Source organism: Ursus americanus, chromosome 31 (genome assembly GCF_024610735.1).
Source record: "Ursus americanus isolate L20-20 chromosome 31, mUrsAme1.1.p, whole genome shotgun sequence".
In the NCBI taxonomy this organism is placed as follows: domain Eukaryota; kingdom Metazoa; phylum Chordata; class Mammalia; order Carnivora; family Ursidae; genus Ursus; species Ursus americanus.
Window position 1 is genome coordinate 16,263,857 of NC_142157.1, and position 8,255 is coordinate 16,272,111.

The 8,255-nt window shown below is 41.7% G+C and overlaps 1 pseudogene; it reads left to right on the top strand.

The window, feature by feature from the left end:
* The first annotated feature begins 2,616 nt into the window (after positions 1–2,616).
* LOC123786191 (nucleoside diphosphate kinase D, mitochondrial pseudogene) lies at positions 2,617–3,188 on the top strand (annotated as a pseudogene).
* Positions 3,189–8,255: the final 5,067 nt, after the last annotated feature.

Sequence of the window (8,255 nt, forward strand, 5' to 3'; positions counted from 1 at the left end):
CCACATCCCCCACCCCTCCTTAGGCCAACTGAAATAGAATCTTCCATGAGGGGCCTGGAAATCTTCAAATGCAACAAGGCCCTCCACGTGTTTTTTTTATCACTAGGCAAATTAGGAAACACTGCTTGGAGATAATAATTCACATTCACTGAACACACACTGTGCACAGGATTCGGCCGTTGCTCCTTTACTCCCAACAGCAACAGTACCCCGGGCTGTCCTTCCTTCACAGACCACCCTCCCTCTTCACCAACCCACGATGAGTGGAATTTTCCACTTGAATCCCAAAGCAATCTCATTTCACATATCCACAGGCCCTTAGCCTAGATTCTGAGTTCTCTCAGGCCTTGAGATGAAGCACCGATTTCCAGATCTCTGTATTTTACAAAGCACGCCATAAGCTTCTCTGCGGAAGAGAGGAGCCCCGTACGTATTGTTGCTTCTAAGAAATCGGAGTCATTCTGCTTTTTGTCCCAGTGCGTTTGGCAGCGTAAGAGTCTACCTTGATTGTGAAGATGTGGAGACAGGAGTTGGCAGGAAACCTGCTCTGAAAGCAGAGACCTTTTGAGTGACTCTGGCTGGGAGTCAGCGTCCTGCAGAAATTGAACCAGGAAAAGGAACACAGAAAGATCATCTGGTTTGGCCGGCCCTAAGAGCCCGGATGCTGGCCAGGGAAGAGAATTTCAGTGCAGAAGAGAAAGGTAATAGATATTTCCAGTTTCCTGTGTCACACCCTTCTCCCACATGCTTATCCACATTCTAATCAGCCTTCTGAGACTAATAGTTTCCAGCTTACTAAAAGCCTAGACTCGTCTTTCTTTTCTAATTCCTTTTACCCTTGCCTGTACTGCACGATTTGCACTTTGTAGGCTTCTCTAGTCTCTGATTATTCAATAGCACGAAAGCGAACACTCCCATTCATCTCCAACCTTGAGACAATTACAACAAATGGATATGCTGTTTTCCTATCTTTTCTTATCAATGATTACCCTAATTCCTTCAACATGAGGATGCTGAGGGTTTTTTTTGTTTCTCTGTTTTGTTTTGTTTTGCTCTGAATTCAAAATTTCTTTCTGGAATCTCAAAACAAACATTAAGTACTTATTACTGTTCACGGTTTTCCTTTTTCTTTCTTTTTTAAAAAAAAAATTCCATTCGGTTTTTGTTATTTAATCCTAGCAAACTGGAAGGAAAAAAAGGTATCAGTGCCTCCATTTTTTTTTTCCTTCACATAAAACTAAAAAAGACCCTGATTTTAGTAATTTGCCTGAAATCATTCAGTTGGTAGGAGCAAGAAGCAGAATTCGAACCTATGGGTGACTTCAAAGTCTATGGCTCTTTCCGCCATATTGGAATTCTCAGTGTCCAAGCTATTCTGTTCATTGCTTTGCATGTTTATCTGTTGTAGCCTCAAATAGATGAAAAATGTGTTCGCAGGAAATGCCGTGCCTCCCTGTACTGGTGTTGTGCTAAACAGTCAGTAGGAATGACACATAAAAAGAAGTGATGGCTTCTCTCCTCGGCCAAACCCACCTCACTAAATCATTTCCTGAAAGCTTCAAATTAAAAAAACTCCTCAACCAAATTGACCTTTCAGTATGTATATGAGAATCACAAATCATTTGTTGGCATCGCCCAAATATCGGACTGCTGCTTAGACAATCTCAATGTCACTTGTTGGCCTTCCCATACCCTGTGTGGCCTCCTTGCGTGCTGCGTCTCCACTCAGTAGAAAATTGGCTTCAGATACATAGGAACTGTGTTCTTACCGGCAATTATCTTGGATCCTTCAACAGGGAGAGAGCTTTACCTTGCTCTCTCCATTGAAAACTACTCATCTGGAACTTTAAAAAGTTGTCAGAACATCATTTTTAGATATTTAGAGGTCTGTATGTTCTGCTGTCTGTTTTGCGTGACTGGTCATACAGATCTGTTCAGACACTTAACCACAGAATGGATGAGATGGCATGATTTGTAGGTCTTTTTCCAAAACCTCAGGTTGAAGAATAAAAAGAGCCAAGATAGTCTTTCATCTAAGATAGGAAGGTCTAGGTATTTAGTGGAGTTTGGATTCTCTGTTTGCTCAACCACCAGTTTCCAGGCTTTATAACCTGAGGCTGCCAACTTCTCCCCATTGCCCTTGACCCATCCTCAATTCATGTTGCCATCCTTTCCGGCCTTGACTATTGCCATAAACGCTCAAGTCTTGCCTTACTGCAGTTTGTTCTCTACTCGGCACAGAGATATTTTTAGACAGTAAATCAATATTTTGTAAACCCTTCCATTTCTTTCCAATTTGCTTAGAATTAAAGCCCAAATTCCTTGCTGTTGCCTATAAGACAGTACAAGGCCTGGTCCCTGCCCCCATCTCCAACCTCATCTCCTATTTCATTACATATGTATCTGTTGAATAAATGAATACCACTTATCTTAAATTTTCAGATATATGCCAACTTCACAAAAATCATAGTGCTAGACTATAACAAATTTATTGTTATGTATCCATTTGGACAGCAACTAATTGGTAAATGGTACAGGCAAACATGTCTATTACCAATTCTATTTCTGATGTGTTCACAAAAAAGTTCAGAGCCAGTAGGCCACAGGCAGGCGGTCATGGGTGGCCTCTTGGGGTGGGCCTCACTGCCAGGGCTGCTGAGCAGTCCTCGGGCCCCCAGCGCCTGGCCAAGCTTGTGCTTGCATCCCAGCTCAGGAGAGCCCTCCTGGACCCGGGAGTGGACCCTTGTTGCGGTGAAGCCAGATGGGGTGCAGCGGTAACTCCTTGCAGATGGGATCCCGAGCTTTGAGAGAAGGGGCCTCAAGCTGACGGGAATGAAGATGCTGCAGGCACAGAGAACATCCTTGCTGAGCACCACCATGACCGGCAGAGGAAGCCCTTCTACCCAACCTCATCAGCTACGTGAGCTCCGGCCCCATGGTGGCCGTGGTCTGGAGAGACCCTAACATGGTCTGCACCTCAAGGGCCATGGTAGGACACACCAACCCAGCTGAGACTGCCCCGGCACCATGGCGGGGAGGGACTTCAGCATCCTCAGCGGCAGGAAGGTCACCCATGCCGGTGACTCCATGGAGGGGGCCCAGAGGGAGACCAGCTATGGTTCTAGAGTAGTGAGCTGATGAACGAGGCAGACGAAGGCCACCAGAGCAGCACCTACAGCCACCTGTAGCACCACCCAGGGTCAGCTTCCTGTGTCGCAAGAACTCGAGCCCATTCCCATGGTTGGCCCAACTGTCCCAGACCACCTCCCTGTCCCCTTTCTGCCCCAGCCCAGCCCAGAGGGCTTGAGCCACCAACTTCACGTGCCTTTTAGTTTCCTAAGCCAGCAAGAGATTGGACCCAACCCTTACCGTACCGAAGTGCTGACGATCTTTGGGATGTCTCCCAAAGTGTGCAGTGTGACCTCCGTCCCCCAAAGGGGGGACATTAAAATTCATGTGTTGTGTGTGTGCGGGGGAGCGGGGATTGCTTATTCTGCCATCTCTGAGGTGGGGATGAGGACTTCATGCCCAGTTGTAAGAATGTGAGAGTAGAAATCAAGCTTCACGTCTCGCCAAAAGAAAAAGAAAAATTTCAGCTCCCCTCCGACCCCACCCTCAGAGGCATTTTGTGAAAGACTTTTACTTTTTTCTTTTTGACTGACAACGAATAGGACAAAATCTTACAACAATATCCATAATATGTCAGCCGAACAGTCCCTTCTGTAGGGGCTTCCTATTTGTACTAAGGGCCACCAGTTGCTTGATATCTATTAGCTAAAATCAATCAAGTAGTGGTAGCTGTTCTGGTGATGACAGATCCGATTGCTTTTAATTGATCATTATAGCAATTAGAGGGTCTTTAAAATTCATACAAAAGGTATTTTTTAAAGACTCTGCTTTTGGAATTTAAATAAACAACCATCGTTTATCATTTTTCAAAGCTTGCTACCCTTTTGTTCTACTAACAACACCTAAGGAGCTCAATAGCCAGGAATCAGTGAAATTTCAAGACTGAGATGTGTCAACACAGGCAAGATCTGGGACTAGTTGACAAACAACGCTCAATTAGTGGATTTCACGTGGGTGATGGGTGGGTTTATTAATATGCTGATTCTATTCTGGGAGTCCTCATTAGAAGACACCACTTCATCCTCAGATGTCAAACTTGCTTCCAATGGATGAATTACCATGATACAAAAATAGACTGCAGATAAAGCCCTCAATTTTACTTAGGCAAACCCACGAATGAAGTAACCCAGATTGCTACTTAAACTTATATTTAAAAAGGTAAGAGGGGGCGCCTGGGTGGCACAGCGGTTAAGCGTCTGCCTTCGGCTCAGGGCGTGATCCCGGCGTTACGGGATCGAGCCCCACATCAGGCTCCTCTGCTATGAGCCTGCTTCTTCGAAGCTCTCCCACTCCCCCTGCTTGTGTTCCCTCTCTCGCTGGCTGTCTCTATCTCTGTTGAATAAATAAATAAAATCTTTAAAAATAAATAAATAAATAAATAAATAAATAAATAAATAAATAAAAAGGTAAGAGATTTCAAGTAAAAATATAAAATTCACTGGAAAACATGGATTATTTTTCTGGATTATGATTTTCTTACCCATCACTTAGTATTTATTTACACTGGCTTAGGCAGGTAAAAGAACTATCGGGATTTTAACAGTAGACTATTCAAATCATGCTTAAAGGCTCAAACTGAATACTTTTTTTTTTTTTAAGATTTTTTTTATTTATTTATGTGACAGAGAGACAGCCAGCGAGAGAGGGAACACAAGCAGGGGGAGTGGGAGACGAAGAAGCAGGCTCCCAGCGGAGGAGCCCGATGTGGGACTCGATCCGGGAACGCCAGGATCACACCCTGAGCCGAAGGCAGCCGCCTAACGACTGTGCCACCCAGGCATCCCTCAAACTGAATACTTCTTAAAGAGTCCAAGGATATATTTTCCTGACAGATATGGTCCCCTGTATCTGTCCTTCATCCCATTTTGTTTACTAGAGTAGGCTAAATCTCGAGATGGCCCATTCACGTTGAAAATCCACTTTCACATACGTTATAAACCAGCTAGGTTATCTCTCAAAGGCAAATGAAAAAAACATGCGGAGTCATATTTCCCAGAGATCTTTAATCTGGACTAAAACTAAATCCAAAGGCTTAAATATTTTAACATAATTGGAAAGGATCATTTCATTCCTTACTTTCAAAATATGATCTTTTATATTTAGATCTGAATGACTCAAGTGTGCAGAATCAGCAAACACATGCTGAAAACTAAGATAAATTTACATTAACAGTTTTTATTATATTAACTAAAAGTCGTAAAAGCTTCACATGCTCTAATAAGCCCAGGGAATGCACAAGAGCTCACAATGCCAAGAACAAATTAAAAAGAAAGTTCAGATGTCAGGCTGAGTTCAAAGACATCTTTGGAAACGGTTTATTTTCAAGTTGAAAATTTTCTAACTGATTGAAAATAAATCTCACCATCATTTAAAGAGAATTTGTAAAAATAATCATTAGCGTAAGGAAAGGTCTTGGTTAAAAAAAAAAAGCTAAAGCCTAATGCTAACTCTTTTTTAAAAAACCAAATGAAGAAATAAAAGATGGAATATATTCTATAGGCCATAAGGACCTTGGGCACAAATTAAGCATTCTTAAAAATTGAGGCATAGACTGCTCAACTATGATAACTCTCTGCTCTAGGGGTAAGTTGTTCCAATACATTTCTTTTCCCTCACAGGACCACAGACAGCTTGGGCATGAAGGAGAAAACTGCGTCAGCAAACCTGCATTACACTACAATTTCTCTTCCTCCAAAATCCATCCTGCATTATGTGTAAATGTTAATACAGTGAAACATGAAAAAAAAAAAAACTTCATCAGGTATACTGAGTGAATTAAGAGAGCTGTTTCTTCCCAAAATCAATTTAGTGAATTTGAAAAACCAAGCAGGAAGAAGCTATTGGTACGTAAAGGAGCTGTGTGCTGGCTCCCACTTTTTCCTCAAGCCAACATATTTAACGTAATTCTGTATTTTATTTTATTTTTATTTTTATTTTTTTAAGATTTTATTTATTTATTTGACAGAGAGAGACAGCCAGCTAGAGAGGGAACACAAGCAGGGGGAGTGGGAGAGGAAGAAGCAGGCTCCCAGGGGAGGAGCCCGATGTGGGGCTCAGTCCCAGAACACTGGGATCACACCCTGAGCCGAAGGCAGACGCTTAACGACTGCGCCACCCAGGCGCCGCAATAACATAATTCTGTATTTTAAATTAGCATTAATTTATTTTTTAAGCTAGGCTTACGGCTTACAATATCTTTAACACAAATTGCTACAAAGAATTTTTTTTTAAGATTTTATTTATTTATCTGACAGAGAGAGAGAGAGGGAAGGAGCATGAGCAAGGGGGAGCAGCAGGCAGAGAGAGAGGGAGCAGACTCCCCTATGAGCAGGGAGCCCAATGCGGGGCTCCAGCCCAGAACTGTGGGACCATGCATGACCTGAGCCGACGGCAGACACTTAACTGGCTGAGCCACCCAGGCACCCTGACAAAGAATTTTATTACTAAGAATTATTTCAAAGCCAAAGAAAATAACCTCCACCGTGAAAAAGGGGTTTAGTCCCTGTTGCTATTCATTATTTTTTCACTTAATGCTCACCAACCTACTTACATTTTTCTCATGTTATATAGAAAAACATGTATAAAGTATATTTCATTTGACAAAAATCCATATATATACCACAATACATTTCCTCCCATTTCTAGATTCTGGAGAGCCTAGAAGTATCCAGCAACCTGGCCAGAACACTTCTGTATAGTCCAGACTTACTTATCACCGGTCCAGAGAAACACTGTGAGATCTGGCTCACTTTTGAATGCTAAGGTCCATCTTGCATTAATTAGAACTGATTTAACTGCAAGCATCACAATGAAAGAAATGTATCCCCGAGAGCTGGAGCATTCCACCACCCTAAAATAAGTTTGAACTTTATAAAGCATCTTCATGCTTTATTTTTCTTCTAATCTCAACCTGGAAAATTCATATTCCTTAAAAAAGATGATCTATTGATGGCCAGTGGTATGCTCATTAACAGCAGCTCTGTAGAAAAGGAGGAGGAGGCGACAACGGCTCTAATCTGTAGCCCTGCCAAATGCCATGGTGTAAATGCTCCCACCGTGGCAGGTTTCCAGCTGCCAATGTGACGTTGGCCAATGCAGAGTTGCAAATAGACGCATGGTATTTCCACCAGATGGATGCAATTGACATAAGTAAACTTAAGAGCATATATACTAGTGAAATGAACTGAATTAGTTAAGAAGTGATGACTTGAGTATTTATCACTTTTGTTTTTAACACAATTTATTGAAGTTTATCTAATGTGATTCTTTGATAATGGCTATTTAACAAACTCCTCCCCAAATTCCTGAAAATCGACGGAGCAGCCAGGAAGGGCAGACTCCAGCCCATCTCTGCTATTTTGGTAATCTCTTTCCTTGGGTCTATTTTATGTTCTTTTTTCTAATCTTTTAAGTAGAATACTTATTTTAGGTCTTTTTATTTTCTTTTTTTGTTTATCAAGACCATTAAAGAATTTAATCATGAGAACAGTTTTGGCTGCATACCATGGAGATTTCTAAATATTAATTTTCCCTTTTCACTTACCTTGTAAATAGTCTGTTGTTTGTATAATGGGCCAAATGCTACTTAGGAACGTTTGCGGTTTTTGTTTTTTTTTGGGGGGGGGGTTTATCCATCAGGTTAGAGTGATTTCTTTAAACTTCCTAATTTCTAGTTTCACTGCAATGTGACTTGAGAATGTGGCCTGTATAATTTCTAAGGCTTACCTCAGACATATGTTCCAGATCACTGCAATAAAGCAATTTTAATAAAATGAGTCAAATGAAATTTTTGGTTTCCCAGTGCATATAAGTTATGTTTACATTAAGCATGTAATAGCATATGTCTAAAAAAAACAATGCACTTAGCTTAATTTAAAAATGCTATATTGTTAAAAAATGCTAACCATCATCTGAGCTTTGAGCAAGTCTTAATCTTTTTACTGATAGAGGATCTTGCCTTGGTGTTGATGGCTGCTGACTGATCATGGTGGTGGCTGCTGACGGTTGGGGTGGCTGTGGCAATTTCTTAAAATAAGACTGCAACGGAGTTTCCTGCATCAACAGAGTCTTCCTTTCACAAATGATTTCTCTGGGGCGCCTGGGTGGCTCAGTCAGTTAAGCGTCTG